Here is a 19,421-nt window from a genome sequence, read left to right as displayed (position 1 = left end):
AGGGAAGATATCTCTTCTTCTTCTCTCTCTCTCTCTCTCTCTCAAATAACTAAAATCTTAAAAAAAATAAAAAAACAGGTGAGGGGGTGCTTGGGTGGCTCAATGGGGTGAGCATCCGACTGTTGATTTCATTTCAGGTCATGGTTTCCAGGTCCTGGAATTGAGCCCTGCATCGGGCTCCACACTCAGCGTGGAGTCTGCTTGTCCCTCTCCCTCCCTCACTTGAGTTCTCTCTCTCAAATAAATTTTTAAAAATCTTAAAAAAAAAAAAGTCACCTCTTCCTCTCTGATTGGGTGCCATGAGATACTGCTGGAGGAAAACCTAGAAAATTCACCCAAGGGGGAGGGAAGAGACAAGCCTGCTGCCTCTTGCTTTGGAAGAAAATGATAAGATGATTTTCTACCTGGTTTTCCTAATGTTTCATTTCAGTGATGTTACCATAGTTTTCATTTCCTGAGACTTTAACATATAACTTGTGGGGGCTAGGGTACCGAAGAATTCTGTATGCCAGCAGTGGGGAAGATCATCTCAACCATGGAACATCTGTGTCCAAAGTCAGGAATCTGCTTCCATGTTTTGAGATAGCAAAGGATGTACATGTTTATGGGTCTGTGTTAGCACTTACGTATTCTTATTTGCCAGTCTGTGTCATCATTTAGTGTCAAGCACCATGCTTCTGAGGAGTCAACACCAAACTCTAACTCATAAGTGGTCTGAGGCAATGCAGTTAATTGGAGGAGGGAGCTCTTCTGCAGACTAGCCCCATCTCCTGCAGTGACCACATGTATTAGAGCTTGGAATTACACAGTGAGCCTGTAATCAGGATTAGCTCTGCCCCCAGGAAGAGCATTCTAGGAGACTTTGCTTTGTACATCGATTCAGTGAATATTCTTCAGAGAAAGAGAGCCATTGAGATATTTTATATTCAGATATGTATACACACACACAGGCACAAACACATATGTGTGCGTGTATACAGAAGAATGTACCACATATGTAATATAAACAATAGACACATTGGAAATACGCTTCTATCCTGTTGGTTGTGTTTCTCTGGAGAACCCTTGACTACGCTAACCAGAAATGATGTGGGATTTAAATCCATGACTCAGAGAGAGTTTATTGTAAGGAATTAGCTTATATGATTGTGGGGACAGGCAAGTTCAAGATTTGAGGCAGAATTTCTTGTTTTTTAGGAAACCTCAGTTTTTGCTCTTAAGACCTAGAGCTAATTAAATAAGTCTGACCCATATTGCTGAGGGTAATTTCCTTTACTTAAAGTCAACAGATTATAGATGCTAACAGTATCTACAAAATACCTTCCCAGAAGCACCTAGATTAGTGTTTGATTAAATAACTGGGTCGTACAGCCTAGCTATCTATACACATAAAACAAAATGTCACATGCATGAAGATAGCTTGTACTCAGGAGTATTTCTTAATCAGCTACACAACAAGGGCAGGGAAGTTTCACTGAGCTGGACGTCAGCAGACTGGGCTTTGTACCACCTGCCCAGGTCACCTGGAAGTATATTCTTTAGACTCTCTGTCCTCAGTTTTCTCGGGTGGGTCCTAACAGCACCTTGTCTGCCTACTTATCAGGAGGTTCAAGGAAATAAGGTATGTAATTAAAAAAAATTCATATTTTAATAGCTAATGTTTATTGCATACTTACTCTGGGCATTATGCCAGGTTCTTTAATAAGTTATATTATTTAATTATAAAAACAATCCTATGAGATTGATACTTTGTTTTTTTGGAGGAGGAAACCATTGTTACTTCTGTGACTCAGAAGTAACTTGGGCAAGTTTCCACAGCAAGTAAACAGCAGCTCCAGGTGCCAGCTGAGCTCAGCTGACTCTGAAGTCTGTGGCTTAACTTCTTTTCTGTATTCAAATATATTAATATGTAGTATGCATTCATATTCACTACGTAGCTGGAGGCAGATGTACCATATGACCAAATTCACTTGTTAATGATCACCTAGAGTGTGTTATAAAGGCATGGAACACTTCTCATTTGATATACAGCATCAAGGGAAAACCAAACTCTCAGGAGCATTAAGGCATAGATGCCCAGACACTAATAGAGAACAAAGATACCCCAGTTAGTCTCTTAGATTTTTTTCCAGTGCTTGTTCTGCATCTAAGCACTTCCCCCTTGTCAGTGAGTCCTACTCTTATCTCCTTACATCGAGTTCTTCAGGAAATATGAAATGGGAACAGATAACTTCCTCACAAGTTGTTTACTGGAACCATGGAGAGAATAGCATGAAGTATTACAAATAGGGAAGGATGCAAAAGGAAGGAAGACATAAAGAAAAACAGACACGTAGACACAATTAAGTTTTCTGGCACTTTCTGCCGTAAAATTTCAGCTGTTATTAAATATGCATAAGAGAAATCTTTATTGGTTCTTTGGAAATTCTTAATTGCCTCAAAACTCTTAGCAGCCTACCCCCTACCTGCTCTCTTACATTGCTGGAAATAATTGACATATTTCAAATGCTACCTACCGTAACAAAAATATCTTAACGCTGTTTGCTTTCTGTTGTATCAGAAAGGATGCTGGTTCCCTAACTTTTCTCTTTTGCTTAAAGAGGAACTATTTTCTGTTCTATAAAGCTCTGATCTAACCTTAGCTCTCAGGGACTTAGGAGGAGTTAGAGAAAAATCATTCCCACCCACACCGATATGTGCATTAATGCACATTCAGTGTCATTTCTCCATGATGATCCATCTTTTTGTCAGGAATTTTATTCCTGACATTTGTCTTTATTTAACAACCCCCCCCCCCAAACTTGGTGAAACCACTCAGTGGCTTCTGCCAAGCCTTGTGCAGAACCATACCCCAAATTTGGGTAATAATGCTCATTATCTAAATCTTTGGTGTTCCTCCCCTCCAGGGACACACAACCCTATACCTCCCTGCCCCCCTTGAATTTGGGGATGCCATTTGACTTGCTTCAGCCCAAAACTTATGAATAGAAATGACTTAAGAATGGGACAGGTGATGTCCTAAAGGCATGCTGGGCTGGCAAAAATACCTATGTGTACCACAATGTCAGAAGGCTCCTAAGAAAGCCATCTGTCACTATGTCCTACTTTTGCACAGAAGTATCCCCTGGTTCATCTTGGGATTGAGCCACTGTGATCAGTCCTCATTTCCTATTTGTACTAATAAAGTTATCTCCGAGCTTTCACCTTTTGCTTCACAACTGATTTCAAAGCACTGTGGTTTTTCATAGCCAGGGGCCTCCCACTGTCAGTTGTGTGTTCCCTGTGTGGTCACACTTAAGAGATCATCAAGAACCATCTACATTTGAAAATGTAGCTTTTCAAGATTGAAAGTTAAATATAGTCTGAATTACCCATCTTCCGGAGTGTATCTGTGTTGATTTCAGAAATCGATTCCAGAATCCCCTTTAAGGCAGGAAAAGCAGAAGCCCTTAATAAGTGAAAAGGTTTGCTGACATTGCAGTTGTTACCTTTAACAGCTTGGGCATATTCATTTGCTGAGAAACATGATGAAGAGTTTGAAAAGGCCTATAATAAAATGACAGTTTGATTTGTGTGGAGGATAATATCTCTGCTCCGTCTTAATTTCGTTCATTAATGTGCTGTATAATAAAAAGTTTGCAATTAAGCACGATAAAAACACAAATAAACAGTGCCATCTTTTGGACGATGCCTGAACTTTACTCATGTGTACACAGACCTTGTCAGCTAACGTCCTCAGCACCCACAAGCGGCCATCACAGATGTCAGAAAGATCTTATTTCTATCATTAGTAAATTTCTGGGGCATGAAAGCTTTTACTGGCACCATAGGGATGCAAGCCATCATACCTAAAAATAGTGTGACCTGCTCCTGTCCAACTTACCTGGAATAACACGATCAGATCAACTTTTTAAGATCTCCATGGAAATGCTACCCTGGCCATGTGTTTATTTGCTTCTTGGGGCACCTGAGGACATTTTTCTCCTCCAATTTAATTTCCTTTCTAAATCTAGAATGAAATGTATCTGGCTCAGGTGTCAGGTTTTAAGAAGCAGGTGGATGAATGTCATGTATAAAAATAGAAATGCTATTGTTATCCTGCTCATAGTTGTTCTTCATGACGAGTGTGGGAGGAACAGACAAGAAAAGCCTGCTTCACCAAAACTCATTTTCTGTTGAATAGCACAGATCAGTTCAGTAGTGGGCCATCTGAAAAGGTGACCTATACATAAAGATACAAGTGTTTAAGAAGAGGAATTCCAAATTGTCATTCTTGGCAAGCATTTAATGACCGCCTAGCATTGTGCTAGGAACTGTGTATGAAACAGGCCTATGGCCCCTAAAATTATTGAGACAGCTGTTACTTGAAGGCTTTGTAGTAGGAAAAAATGTTTCAAAGGTGTGATTATAAAGTATTAGGTAGTATAAAGTGAAAATGGAGGTGATTTCCATGGTGATGATGATGATGGTGATGATGATGACAGCTAACATATCCTGGGCATTCGCCATGTGCAGGCACTGTTTAAATATTGTGCGTGTATAAATTCATTTAACCCTCATGGAAATTTAATGAAGTAGGTTCTATTATAATCAGCCTTCTACAGATGGGGAAACAGAAACAGAGCACATTAGTAACTTGCCCAAAGTCACATCGTGACCGCTTACTGTGAGATCTCATGTCAAGGAAAGCTGGAGAAATAGTGGTTGCCATAGTGAAGAGAGAACGAGCCCAAGCCAGGATAAGGACATTGAATGTTGAATTCATTTATACAACAAAGACCCAATTATTTGAGCGCCTTTTCTATGCCAGGTATCATTGTCGGAGCCGGGGATTGAACAAAACAGACTCCCAGCATCATAAAGCCCACCTCACAATGGAGCAGATAATACACAGAAACATACTATCATGTCTTGTGATGATTATGAGAGCTAGAGGATGGTTGGGGACCCTGTGCTAGGCTCAGAGGAGTACAGGACAAAATAACTGATACCTACCCCCAAAGCACTCTGAGCCTAAGGACAAGTCAGAGAGACTCAGTGAAGAAGTGTGTTGCGACTTGTGCAGTGGAGAGGTAAGCACAGAGTGCCCGGAAGGACATAGGGCTCCCCACTGAGACAAGGCTTCAAAGTTTCAAAGCAGTCTTTTCAGAGATGATGATGTTTCCACTGAGAATTATACAGAAATGAATAGAATTAGCCAGATAGGAAATGTGGGGGCACCCTGGGAAAGAATAAACACAAAGCACAAACCCTGAGAATTGAGCAGGATCTGATACCTGAAGTGCTCGTCAGGTTAAAGAGAGAAAGAGAACCGATGGGATGTATGCACTTATGGAGGCTGAGAAGCCCCACCATCTTCTTCCTTGGAGCTGGAGACTCCAAGACAGGGAGACAGGGGTGCTGGAATTCAGCCCTAGTCTGAAGGCCAGGGCCCTGGGAACACCAAGAGCAGGAGAAGATCCATGGCTTAGTTCAGGCCATCAGGAGGGAAGGACTAAATTCTTCCTCCTGCTTCCTCTTTGTTCTACTTGGGCCCTCAGTGAATGGATGAGGCCCACCCACGTCAAAGAGGGCAAGTCTTATCAGCCCTCATCTGGCCTGTGATGGAGCAGTTGCTAATCCTGAGGGCCACGTGTGGATATAGAAGGGCTGTTGATGGGAACAGAGGTGGTACATTCCATGCTCTCAGGAAAGCACTAGAACAGTGACGTAAGCCATGGGCTGGAGGAGGGGGATAAGGTAGAGGCAGGAAGACAAGTACAGAGATGGTCACAGCAATCCAGGGGAGAGATGTTGGGTTTGGAGAAGAGGAAACCCTTTTGGAAGACTCTTGGAAGAAAGGTGGGTCATTCACTGGATTTGAAGGAGGAATGGTAAGATAGGAAATCAGGAAGATGTGCAGCTTAGTGCCCTGAATAACTGGGAAGATGGTAGTGTCATTCACAAGAAGAGAGATACCAGAGGAAGGGCAGGTTTGGTTCTGGGCTACTGAGGCATGGATGATGGCCCTGCTATGCCGAACACTACTGTTCTTTCACCACCCCATAATCTCTATCCCTTCTAGGCATTTGCAAAGGCTGTCGCCCATACCTGTTTCTTGCATCTTTGTGGCCTCCCCTCCCTGAGCTTTCCCTGGGTAATCCTTCCCCACAGGTCAGATCTTGGTCTCAGGGTCATTTCCTCTGTAGGAAGGAAGAAAGGAAGGCAGGAAGCCTTTTGCTAAATGTTCCTCAGCACTCTGTTCTCTGTCCCTAAGCTGTATTAGAGTTTCTTTTTACTTTTCTGTCTTCTAAACGAAACAATAAACTGTCTGGATTTCTCCCTACACAGTTCCTGCCACAAGGCACACCCTAAGAAAGGCTGCGGCACGTCTCTATGAATGAGTGTCCTATAAACTCCCAGATATGTAGGTGCCAAGCTCTAAAGAGGGATCTGAAATTAGAGATATGGATTTGGGCGTCATCAGCTAGTGGAAGCAATTTTCCTTAAATTGATGATCACACAGCCCTAGGAGAAGGAAAGTGTTTTTTCAACAGCACCCTGAAAGGAAGTGCTTAAAAAAACTACATATATTTATTATGCCCAAAGCACCTTACATGTATTTTCTTTTGATGCTTTCCATCCTCCCAGGAAAGCAGGTGGTGTGTACTTATTTCCCTTCTTTTCTTCTCTCTCTACTGGTTTCTTTTCAGCTCAGGTAAAGGACTTTTTACACTAACAGCAAAAACAGTACAGACACACTAAAATGATAAACAACATTTATTCTCTCAATATCAGGGAATAGCTTTCCTTCAAGGACAAAGGCGAGAACAATACTTTCCCTCAGCCCCCTTCTAAATCCTCTCCCAGCTCTGGGGGTCTTCGCATCTCCTGAAGTTCACAGTCCCCAGGGTCCCCCACAGCTCAGCTTCTCCTTAGGAATAGTGGCCTCTTTCCAGGTTGGCTCAGCCCAAGCCTGAAACCCCTCTGGCAGGTAGCAGAATTCAGCATTGATCGTCGTGGTATTTTCCTACCAAGTTCCTCTGCCAAGGTGAAGAGATGCTTTTTTCTGGATGAAGTTACTAGAGACACTGTTTCTGTGCACAACCTCATGTTCAGCGCCTGAGCAAGCTACAACCTGGTATGCTAATGAATGCTAATTAGGGTGGATTATGGTGTGGCCACCTGTCACATCAGTTTAGTTCATTGCACCCCAGTGCAGAAAGGAATTACACATTACTACTCTCATGAAGATTATTTAATTTAAATATAGAAAAAGGAGATTTAGTCCTCAGTTACCAGCTCTGTAATCATCATTATTATTCACATTTATCTTCTACCTTTTCTGCATCTCTCTAGATGTCTGAATGTCATACTCTCAGAGAACATGAGGAATGACAGTGAAGCCAATTAATCAGTACTAAGCCAATGCACAGAGTATACATTCTTGCACGAATATGGAGTTAGACACCTAAGAGACCTTTCTGAAATGCTTGGTGGAGGCTCTGAATGGTTTCTGAATTGCTGGGTGTTATTTTTCAATTGGAATGGAAGTGTGATTCTTAGCTGAATGGGTGATGTTTTTCAAGAGTCTTTGAAAAAAAAAATGATTGTATTATAAAGCTTAAGACTTTCTGGTAGATGGCTTTTTTTCTAAGGAGATATTTTGAGTGTAGATGTGCATCTCTTCCAGTGGTTGGAGGAGTGATTTCAATGTAGGCTGAAATGATTGACCTATTTGCCAGAATGTTGAAGGAGGTTTCTTCTTGGTTCAAATACACTGAAGCATGAGACAGGTGCATTTACTGGTGGGATTTCAGAACACACTTGGAACCCCTTCGACTTGGTATTAACCCTGAGCACCAGTGCCTGATCCACTTGCAGGAAACTTCAAGGTGCCTGTGGCCATGGTGGAAATGGGTAGCTGTATTGTCACAGAACTATTAGGGGCAAAGTATCTGTGTTTCTTACGGATGAGACTGGAGCCAAGAAGGTGACAGAGTCATCGCGAGGTGAACATTTCCTGACAGTAATCACAGTTGGTGAAAAATTTTAATCCGTATAAAGGGTTACTATAAACTCCTTAGCATGCTGTCTAAATTTTGCAAAGCCAAGCTTTCTCTTTTATAAATGAGGGAACCAAGACCCAGTGAGTGATTTCCCCAAGGCCACAAATAGTCTGACTTAGAAACTAAAAGATCCAGCAGTAGAACAGCTAGAATTTCTGGGTGAGCCAGCAGCCTGCAGGGGCAGACCAAATCTAGGTTAACATGGGGTAGCTACAACTTTCCAACACCATCTCATCATGCATACAGGGATGTTTGTATCTTCTTCAGCAAAAGACAGGTCCTGAGCACAACTGAACAGAGTTAAATGTGCAAGAGTAGCACTAGCGTCCCATTGCCTGGGGATGTGCTTTATATTATTTTGTTAATAGATGTGACAGATTTGTTTTGAATCTTTATTTTGACCGTGTGCTAGGTCTAACTTTTGGACCAGGGTGCCTGCCTGAAGCAATCTGATTGAAGTGGCGTGAAACGTAAGATGGGGATTCTTGACTTCATGTTACGTGTAGGAGCCTTTTCAAGTCTTTTCCTTACTGCCACAACAAGACTGCATTACGTGCCACAAGACGATGCATTTCATGATCACCCAGTCAATGTGAAGAGGGAGCCAGAAAGGAAAACCACCAAAGCCACACAGACCACTTGAAACACCCAGATCTTGGAATGATAGGTTTCCAAAAGAATAATGTATCATGTTTTCACTTCTAACACAGACATATACTGTGTTTTGTGAGTTTACAATCATCTGGATCACTCTTGCAAAGATATCCAAAGATTTAAAATGCATACATTGATTTTCATTTACTTTCCAGATTCCTACACTTTTTCTTCTGATCCTTCAACTCATCCTCTGTTACATAACAGAAGAGGTGGCAGAGAGGGGTAAAAGAATCGGATTTTCTAAAAAAGAACACTCTTTTGTTCATAGGCAGTGGACCTTCTAGGAATAGCTGGGTATACTTTTTAAACTTTGTAAATATTAAATATGGAAGGGAGGGTGGGAGGTTGGGGGAGCCTGGTGGTGGGTATTATGGAGGCACATATTGCATGGAGCATTGGTGCATATGGTGAATAAACAGTGAATTTTGTGACACTGAAAAGAAATTAAATTTTTTTTTTAAAAAAAGGGGGTCTTAAAAATATATTAAATCTGGAGGGATTTCAAAGGTAATAAGTTAACAAACAAATGCTTTGCTATGTCATCCAGACCTTCCCTTTAGTCTTACGAGCATTTCCATGATGAAAACTTGATGTCTGTCTATTAAAGATTTATCTCCTTTCCCTGTTTCCCCTCTCTTTCTTCCTGCTTTTCCACTGGCCACGTGCATGTTAAATGCAAGTGCCTGTTCTCCCCATCCAGGGGCAGCAGTATTAACCATGGATGGGCGTAGGGTGCATACTCTATGACCCGCTTCTCATCAAGCTGTTCTCTACTCAGCACATTAACCTATATTTAAATTTTTGCAAGACCAGGTCAGGTCACAAAGAGTAATAGATATCCCGAGATGGCTTTTGCATTACGCTGGCCCCTAGTTTGTTTCTTTTTTTCTTTTAACTCAACAAAAATCCATGCAAATGGGAAGGAGCTTGCCTGCCAAATGATTTATTACTCAGTCTTTGCAGGATCCCTACATTTCATTTGAATATTTGCAATCACACGCGAGTTGTGCCTGGGCTCTGTATCTGGAAAGCAAGAATCTTTACTGCGCTAACTAAGACATATTATTCACCACTCTGGAGGTAGCAGAGGGATTGATTTATCCTGGTACATACTGCTAGCCCAGCAGCTGTTAGATTCAGAATCATTTGCTTAGAAAATCCATCAGAATTAAAGAGCAAATTTCAAAATAAATTGTTATCATTTTCATCTGCAGCCTGGCTGCATACACCGTGGGAAGTACAAAGATCCTTTTGCCTAAATGTTTCTTTGAACCTCTTCTTAAAAACAACGGTTATGAAAGCAAGTGCCTCGGGAGTTTTTCCAGTGACAACAGCCAATGTTTCCCCATGATGTTGAGGTGGGCTTTCAACTTCATCTGATTTATGTTAACGACAAGCCAGCTCATCCAAATGAGTCAGAACTCTTGAATCATTGTGGGTCTCCAGCTCTGAAAGAGCAAACAATCTAGAAATGGAAAATGGTTGCTCATCCACCCTGCAGAATACTGATAGGAGCCTGGCCCCATGCTCTATCCCACACAATTAAGGCCAACCTTTTGGAAAGGGCCCCCACTGTTGGGACTTTCCCTGTTGGAAATGTTGAGTGGCTTCCATGTCTTGGTCCATTCAGCTGGTGGGTCCCTTCCAAAGCCCTTCTAGATGAGCATAGCTATCAGAGTCATTTAACAAAAATATAACAGATTCAGAGAGGAGTCACCTCCAGCAACTTGATGGCAAATACAAAGAAGCCAAATGGTCAGAGCTCTGCTTATCCAACCCTGTTGCTAGTTCATTGTGAATCACCTTGCCTCCCTAGATTTTATACAAATATATTTTTCTGAACTGTCCTGATACGATATGCCTTCAGTGGCTTATCAGTTTTATTAAAATCTTGACCCCAGACTCACCCACCCTCTTCTTTTAATTAAATACAGGCAATATGCCTAGTGGTTAAGACCCTGGAGTTTGGAGTGAGAGGCCTTGGATAATTTCTGCTCCACCATTTGCCCATGGTATGACCTCAGGCACATTATCAGGTTGAAGCATATGAAACTGCTGCATCTGTAAGTTAAAAATGATCAAATATTTGCAATTTCAGATAGTTCAACCTTAATTTTTCTAAATTCTAGTTTCTTCTAGAAGAAAAGTAAAAGTAAAATTTAGAAAAATTTTTCTAAATTCTAGTTTCTTCTAGTGGAATTGCTATGAAAATGGAATGAGATGTCATAACTTAGTGCAGTGCTTGGCACATAGTGGTAGATTTTGTTTTGTTTTGGGCTTTTTGGGGTTTTGTTGTTGTTGTTGTTGTGTTTTGAGTGTCAGATGTTTTTCTCATAGACAGTAGGGGTATTAATTAGTCCCCATTCTAGTTGTGCCAGATTGTAGTTGAGTCTGCTGAAGCAGTCATTGTCAGATTTGGGCGTTCATGTCTACTGTGCTGTTTTTTCAGCATGGAAATATAGATTTGTAGTGTTTGTAACATGTTAAAAATCTGTAATCTGAATTACATGCTATACCTGGAGAACCCAAAACTGAGTTAAAATTTCAAATCAAACACAGCTGTTGTGATTGTTTAATTTTTTTTGTTTTTTGTTTTGGAGCTTTTTTAAATTTAAATTTTCCTTAGTTAACATACAGGGTAATATTGGTTTCTGAAGTAGAGTTCAGTGATTCATCCCTTACATACAATACCCAGTGCTTTTAGAAAGCATTGTCACTATGTCCCTCTCATTAAAAACCTTACAAAAATACACTGATGTTGTTTTAAATTCCATTTATTGGGTATTTGATAAGGTTGAGTCTCCATACTTCCATTGGTTGTTTGTATTTCAGCCAGAACTGTTTGGGGCCCAAATCTACCTGCTGCAGGAGGGGAGGTGAGTGAGTTGCAGACTCTTTAGTAGACCTGGAGTGTTACCATTTCCCTTCTCTAAGGGCCAGTCCCCTCTGCTCTCATCCATACTCCCCTCTCTCTGCAGGGCCTGATTCAAGCTCGTAGTGTAAATACCTTTCTCTAGGATAATGTATTTTCTTCCTGAACCACCATCACAGGTAAGACTCAAGCAGAGATGGCAAAGGAATCTCGGTCCTGGATCCTAGCTCTTCTCAGGTAGCATGGCATTAGAGCAGAAAACAACAGTGACCATATCTAACTTTAAAAATGCCACTGTTAAGCAAAGTAAATAACAAAAGACCAGTATTGCTTTTCTGCTCCAGTATGCGAGTTAATGTGTAGCGTTGTAAACCTGAGTTTACATTCACACCCAAAGCAACAGGGTGATCATGGTGTTCAACCTCAAGTTTCTTCCCTAATCTCAAAAACAAAAACCAAAATGTCACATAGCTCCTTTCCTCTAGAAAACGCCTTGACAGTGGTAATTATCGAGTTGTGTGACATTTGTGTCAGCTGTGGTTCCAACATTGATTTCATAAAATTTGAACAGACTAAACAACTAATAGTCAAGTGCTAAATTATGTGGTATAACCTCCGAGTACTATAAATGTTCAGTGGATGTACAAGGCATGGTTGGCTTTACAGAAGGACTGGTGCTCAAATTCTCTCCACTGGGTAATCCGGAATATGGTGTCCTTTCCATGTTCTGCTTCTATTCTTGGCTCTGTTTTTATGAAGCATGGTCTCTTCTCAGAAACCTTTAGAAATACTGGCATTTTTAATTTTCTCAAAGCAAATAAGAACTCTTGATTTTGAATTTCAGAATGCTGGGCTATATTAACTTACCCTCCACATGATACTAAATCATGTTCAGCCCCAGAGCTGGACTCATGGCTCTAATCTAAGCAACCTTCAAGCAACCTTCATTGACCTCACCTAGTCTCATCTCTTGTGCTTACTTGCCCTGGAGCTTCCCCGACCCTAACCCCAGGCTAACCCTCCTTTTGTGAATACCACTGCTTCTCATCTCTTCCTCCCTCTCTTTCTTTTTTTCAAAACTTCCATCTAACTCCATTTCTGACTCCATCCAACTCCAGTCCCCCAACCCCTCAAACAGACCCTACTCAGCTAACTATGTCAGCAAAATGGAAGTATGGAGGAGTTTTTGGTTTGGTGTGGTGGAATGGTTGTTTCTCTCATTTATTTCCTTACATGTTTTCATGTGTGTGCTCCTGACTTCCCCAGTAAATTTAAAACTCTTCTAAGAGCAGGAGCAGTGTCTTCTCTCTTTGCTTTAATGTTCCCTGTAGAGCTCAGTGCTCTGCACACAGTGGGTGCCCCAGAGTTGCTGCTGACTGATGGATATAATGAAAGCTTCAACAGCTTGATGAGCCAATGGACCACAGAGTGGTGTAATCATGCTGCTGATTGTCTCAACCCCCAAACTCTGGGCAGAAAGCCAAAGCCCACCCAAGATGTTGTAATGGTCTTATAATGACACAGTATTTGTTTACAAGGCTTCTTAAGAGAAAGTCAGTTGGTAGCATCTGAAGCCTTCTAGACATATTGTCTGATTAGCCTTCCAATTGTGGCTCTGGAGTGCTCTAACCCTCTACAGAAAAGGAGCAGCCACAGAGGATATGGAGCCTGCTTTATATGTGTCCTTGATGACATTCGTAATACCACTGAGAGAGAAACCTATTGTTCCCCTACTCCTGGAAGCCTTCTTTGATCTCTTTGGCCAATGGTAATCATTCCTTTTTTTTTTTTTTTTTTCCATAAATTGCTGTTGTGTCTATTGCCTGGGACACATAAATTGATCTTTGATATTTATAGCAATAAGTAGATAATGCCATTCGATAACAATGACCAATAATAACAAAGAAGTAGGAGATTCTTGCTAATTATCCTCTAAAGCAGGGTTCACAGATACCTTTCTAGTCTTTGCCTAAAATTAAATGACCATTAGAAAGTGAGAATTCCCATTATTGCCCAGTCATAGACCACTGAGATGAAATAAATTCACATCCTTTTAAGTCTGTGACAGTAGTTTCTCTTTTCTCTTCCCTTGGAAATAGGTATTAGTTACATGGGAACACAGGAAGTTCTAGCCATTGGGTAGTGATGATATTAAGGCATTTAACTTGTTTTTGAAGATCTGATATGTTTCCATGGAAATAACAGCTGGAAGCCAACAACTGAGAAGTAAGAATTCTGGGTTTTCCTCAGCTTCTGGTTGCTGACAGAGAGCCAGATTTTCATACAAGCGGAAGAATCTCAGAATCTTTAATCTGGTGCACTTACCATATTCCATTAAAATAAAACTCACATAGTTCTTTTTTTGTGACCTTCTATTAATCTTCAGGACCGTCAACTAATATTTAAGTCACCCCTGCAGATTGAGGAGTTGGCCCGGTGTAGTAAAGGAAATAATCCTGAGCCTGTAGTGAGAATATCTGGGTTCAAATATCACAAATCTAGTGGTGGAAACTTGGACAAATTATCTGGACTTTCTGAGTCTCCATTTCTTAGGTTGAAAGCAAATTATTTTTATGAGCATTAAATGAAAGAAACATTTTATGCAGTGTACACTATAATAAATGTCTATTGAACCTTAGTGAAGAAATAGAAAAGCAGAATATTATGTATTTGTTCCCACCTCCACACTCCACCTTCACATTCATGGACTTATCATCAACCTGTGAGGCAACATTCCGAACTTTTAATATTTCATTGTAATCTCTGACCCCAGAGGATTTCATAATGCTTATTGTTTCCTCTCGCTGCTCTAACAAAATACTATAAACTTAGTGATTTAAAATATACAGATGTATTACTTTAGCGTCTGTGGGTCAGAACATGGCATCTGCTGAACATGGTAGGATTCTCTGCTCAGAGTCTCACCAGGCTGAAATAAAGGGGTTAGGAAAGCTGAATACAGTTCACATCTGGGGCTCAGGGTCCTTTCCCAAGCCCACTGGTTGTTGATTGAGTTCAATTCCTTCTCACACTTTCCACATGAATCCTTCCATCTCCAAGCCAGCAGCTCTGCCTAAAATCCTTCTCATGCTTTGGATCTCTTAGAGGTCTCCCTCACTGAGGTGGAAGAAAGCTCTGCTTTCCAGGGCTCATGGGACTACACTGGGTCTAACTAATTCAGGGTAATTTCCCATGTGAAGGTCAGTTGATTTGTAACTTCCTGACACCTGCAAAGTCCCTTTGCCACGTAGCATAGCATATTCAAGTGTGAAACACCAGACGATAAAGGTCATGGGGACCAAAATTGTGCTGAACACATGGTGTGTCATACAGAATAAGAATATAGGTCCATCCACTTTATCTGTTACCAATGGGGAATTGGAAAATGGTATAAAACAACTATGGTCACCTAACCATCCAGCAATAGAACCAAATAGCCCGACTTCCCTCTAAATATTTCTGATAGCCTTGTGATCTCCACACCGAACATTCTGGATCCTACTCTCTCCTCAGTAATTTTTCCAGCCTCAGCATCAGCCACCTGCTTTCTTACCTGCCGTCTTTTAATTAAGTTCAATGGCAAGAAAAATAACATTCAGGAAATAAAAAATCTCAATGCCTGCAGTCAAGACCAGCCCATTCTCTGAGTACATGATAGAGAGTGTGCAGAAGACCAGAGGACAAGAAATCTACTCCTTCATTGTGTCTCCTCACTCTGCCACGTCTGTTCCAGAAGGCGGCTCTCCAGCCTGGCTGGAGCCACAGCAACCACAGATGGACAAGAGCCAGGACCCACGGCAAGTTGTGCTGGTGCAGGGGCTTGTGCTGCTGGGCTGGGGTGGCTCACCCCAGGCCTCTTCTGGCCAAAACACCCATATTCCCAGCTGTAGCAGCTTCTCCGGATCCCTCATTTCACCCCCACTCCTAATACCTCCTCCACAGCACCAGGTTTCTGGGAATCCGCGTGGAGCTCCAGTGGCTGCCAGGAATGTCGTGGTGTGTGAAACTAAGCTTCTAATTATGGGGGCAATTCGTCCTGTGACCATAGATAACTAATAGAATGAATTAGCCTTTCATGGATCAACAATAAACTACTCATCTTTAAAAAAAAAAAAAAGAAAAAAATTTCAGTTATTTTCTTAAATATGATTTTGTAACATAAAAAAAAAAGTGTCAAAACACCATATACAATTTTATTTGTTACTCACACCTTGAGAAAACTGAAAAAAAAACTATATGTATTTTCTCTTCAAAGACTCATGCTAGAGACAGATTTCAGTCCTGTGACAGAGTCTATGGCAGTGTTCTCAAACTGCTCTTCATGTAAATGGTTAAAGAGAACCACACACTCTCTGGAATATTTTAGGAAAGCCATAGGGCCAAGGAAGCCACATTCCTGGTTCTTTCATCTACAACCAACAGCATGGTAACCTCTGTTTAACCAGTAAGAAGTCTGAGTGTAGAGAAAGTTGAGAAACAGGTGAAAAGGGAAGATCTGAGCTAAACACATGGACTCAAAGAACCCCAGCACTTCACTTAAACCATAAAGTTGATGTGGACATGTGTGTGCTAGGAAGGTTCCAGAAGCATGGTGACATTTATTTGTTCATGAGAAGGAGAAGAACCGCTCCCTTTCAGCTTTGTGCTTCTTCAGGGAAACAGATGGCAGGGGGTGGAGAGGGGCATGGGATTTCAGAGATGTTACAAATAATGTGGAAAATTTCCCAGGAATGTTTACCTGATTTGTGAACTACCATCTTCTTTAGGTAGGTCAGGAAACAAGGCCTACATAGAAAATGTGGAAAGAGAAAAATGGCCCCTAAGGTCCCAGCATGGAGCCTAGTACACTGGCCTTGAACACCTGACTCTCCAAGTGAGCTGTCTGTTTTCCCCCTTTCAGGGAAAGGGTCTTGGGCTATAAACCTGCTTCATGGAAGGTGCACTTTATATCTTACCACTTTGAGTGCATGTCCATGCTAATGGACAAAGGCCAGACCAGCTCTCTTCTGTTTATTTTCTAACAATACTGTATTCTCTTGGAAAACAAACCTCCTCAAAGCCCCCAAGAACATTTGCATTTTGGTTGATAATGTGGTCACTGAGGAATACTCTTGTTTACTTTACAAGTAATTGCTTTGACTCAGAGAACACCTGTCTCTAGAAAAAGACCCTCTTCCTCAGAATATTGTCTGTATTTCCCCAGGGCCTTTGATAAACCAAGTCACGAAGGCTATAGACCGGGTAGTACAATGTTCATTCCCCATGGGGAAGAGCCATCCGGAAGCATGTAAAGCAAAGCTTAGATTTACAAAAGTAGTTCTAGGAATAGTTCCTGAATTTGGAGGTTGAATGAGACAGCATTGACCAACTACATCGCAAACAAAAAATGAAAAAATCAGTGGCATGTGAAAAGAAAAAGTCGTATCTCATTCTTGCTCCGGGCTGAAACAGAATTCCTTGTCAAGTATTTCTCCTGGATGACTATTCTTCAATGACGACGCAGGAATCCTGTCTCTTCCTTGTCTTCCCCAGCCTCTCAATCCTCAGAGTTCTCCCCATTCAACTGACAGGTGGGGGAAAACAAGAGAGCCTTTGTTTCCAATTTGTGTACCAACATGCCCTGGGTGTGTGGTAGTGAATTCACAAGGGGGGCACAAGCTATTTAAAAATGTTTGGGGAAACCCAGGAAAAATCAGCCTGTGCTGGATACTGTAAAAACAACTAGCTCAAGGTTAATTGAAATTTGATCATTAAATCAGGCTACACTCATTTCTACAGTGCTACATTATTTTATTGAATATGATTGACATAGAACATTATGTAAGTTTAAGGTGTACAACATATTGATTTGATACATTTATATATTGCAATCTAGTTAGCACTGTAGAATTAGCTAGTACCATTGTCACACCTCATAATTAGTTTTTGTTGTGAGAATACTTAAGATCTAGTCTCTTAGCAACATTGTAGTTTATAATAGAGGATTGTTGACTGTAATCGCTGTGCTCTGCATTAATTCTCTAGGACTTACTTATCTACTGCTTCCCCAGTTTGTACCCTTAAACAACATATTCCCAATCCCTCCACCCCCGGCCCCAGTCCCTGGTAACCATCATTCTTATCTGCTTTTGCAAATTCAGCTTTGTTAGATTCCACAAACAAATGATATCATACAGTATTTATTTTTCTCTGTCTGACTTATCTCACTTAGCATAATGCCCCCAAAGTCCATCCATGTTGCTGCAAATGGCAAGATTTCCTTCTTTCTTGGGGCTGATTAATATTCCTGTGTGTGTGTGTGTGTGTGTGTGTGTGTGTGCGTGTGTGCGTGTGTAGATATTGATACTGATATTGATATCTATATATATTACAGCTTCTTTACCCGTTCATCCATTGGCAGTCACTTAATTCTTTCCATAATTTGGCTATTGTGAATAATGCTGTGATAAACAAGGGAGTGCATATATCTCTTAGACTTCTGTTTTCATTTCTTGGCTATATATTCAGAACTGGAATTGTTGAACCATATGGCAGTTCTATTTTTAATTTTTTAAGGAACTTCCATATTGTTTTCCACAGTTGCTGAAAAAATTTACATCCCCACCAACAGTGCTCAAGGATTCTCTTTTCCCCACCTGTCATCAACACTTATCTCTTTTCTTCTTGATAATAGCCATTTTAACAAGTGTGAGATGACATTTCATTGTGGTCTTGACTTGCATTTCCCTGATTAGTGATGTTTAGCATGTTTTCATGTACCTGTTGGTCATTTGGAGGTCATCTTTGGAAAAAATATTTAGTTCCTCTGTCCATTTTTGTAATTGGATTTTTGTTTGTTTGTTACTGAGTTGTATGAGTTCTTCATGGTTTGGGATATTAACCCCATATATGATATATGGTTTGCAAATATTTTCTCCATTCTATAGGCTGTGTTTTCATTTTAAAAATTGTTTCTTCTACTGTGCAGAAGCTTTTTCGTTTGATATAGTTCTGTTTGTTGATATTCGTGTTGTTGCTTGGACTTTTGGCGTCATATCCAAAAAGTCATTGCCCAGTCCAACGTCAAAGAGTTTCTTCCCTATGATTTCTTCTAGAGGTTTTACAGTATCAAGTCTTACGTTTAAGTCTTTAATCCATCAGCAGTTAATTTTCATGAGTGGTGTAACAGAGGGGTCCAAAATTTCATTTTCCTGGATGTCGCTGTTCAGTTTTCTCAACACAATTTATTGAAGAGACTATCTTTTCCTCATTGATTTTTGTTCCCTTTTCAAATATTAGTTGATCATATGTGTAGGGATTTATTTCTGGGCTTTGGAGCCTGTGTCATTGGTCCATGTATCTATTTTTATGCTGTACCATACTATTTAAATTACTATAAGTTTGTAGCATTGTTTGAAATTAGGAAGTGTGATACCTGCCTGTTTCTAAAATTCTTTATTTTTGATTTTCGACAATTTCATTGTCATGTGTCTTGGAGAAGATCTTTTTGCATTGAGATAATAGGGCAATCTGTTAGCTTTGTTAACTCTGATATCAATTCTTTTCCCAAGTTTGGGAAGTTCTCAGCTATTATTTCTTTAAATAAATGGTCTCCTCCTTTCTCCCTTTATAATACCAATTATTCAAATATTTGTTCTTTTGATGGGATCTCATGTAGGCCTTCTTTGCTGCTTTTCACTCTTTTTTTTTTGTTGTTCTCTAACTGGGTTATTTCAAAATTCTTATCTTCTAATTCACTAATTCTCTCTTCTATTTGCTCTATTCCCTACAAATACTCTGCATTGGATATTATTATTTCATTCATTTCATTTCATTCATCTTCAGCTTTAGAAAGTGTTTGGTTC

The sequence above is a fragment of the Mustela putorius genome, unplaced genomic scaffold, assembly GCF_011764305.1.
Source record: "Mustela putorius furo isolate JIRA1106 unplaced genomic scaffold, ASM1176430v1.1 tig00000179_pilon_pilon_pilon, whole genome shotgun sequence".
In the NCBI taxonomy this organism is placed as follows: domain Eukaryota; kingdom Metazoa; phylum Chordata; class Mammalia; order Carnivora; family Mustelidae; genus Mustela; species Mustela putorius.
This window is presented reverse-complemented; position numbering follows the sequence as displayed.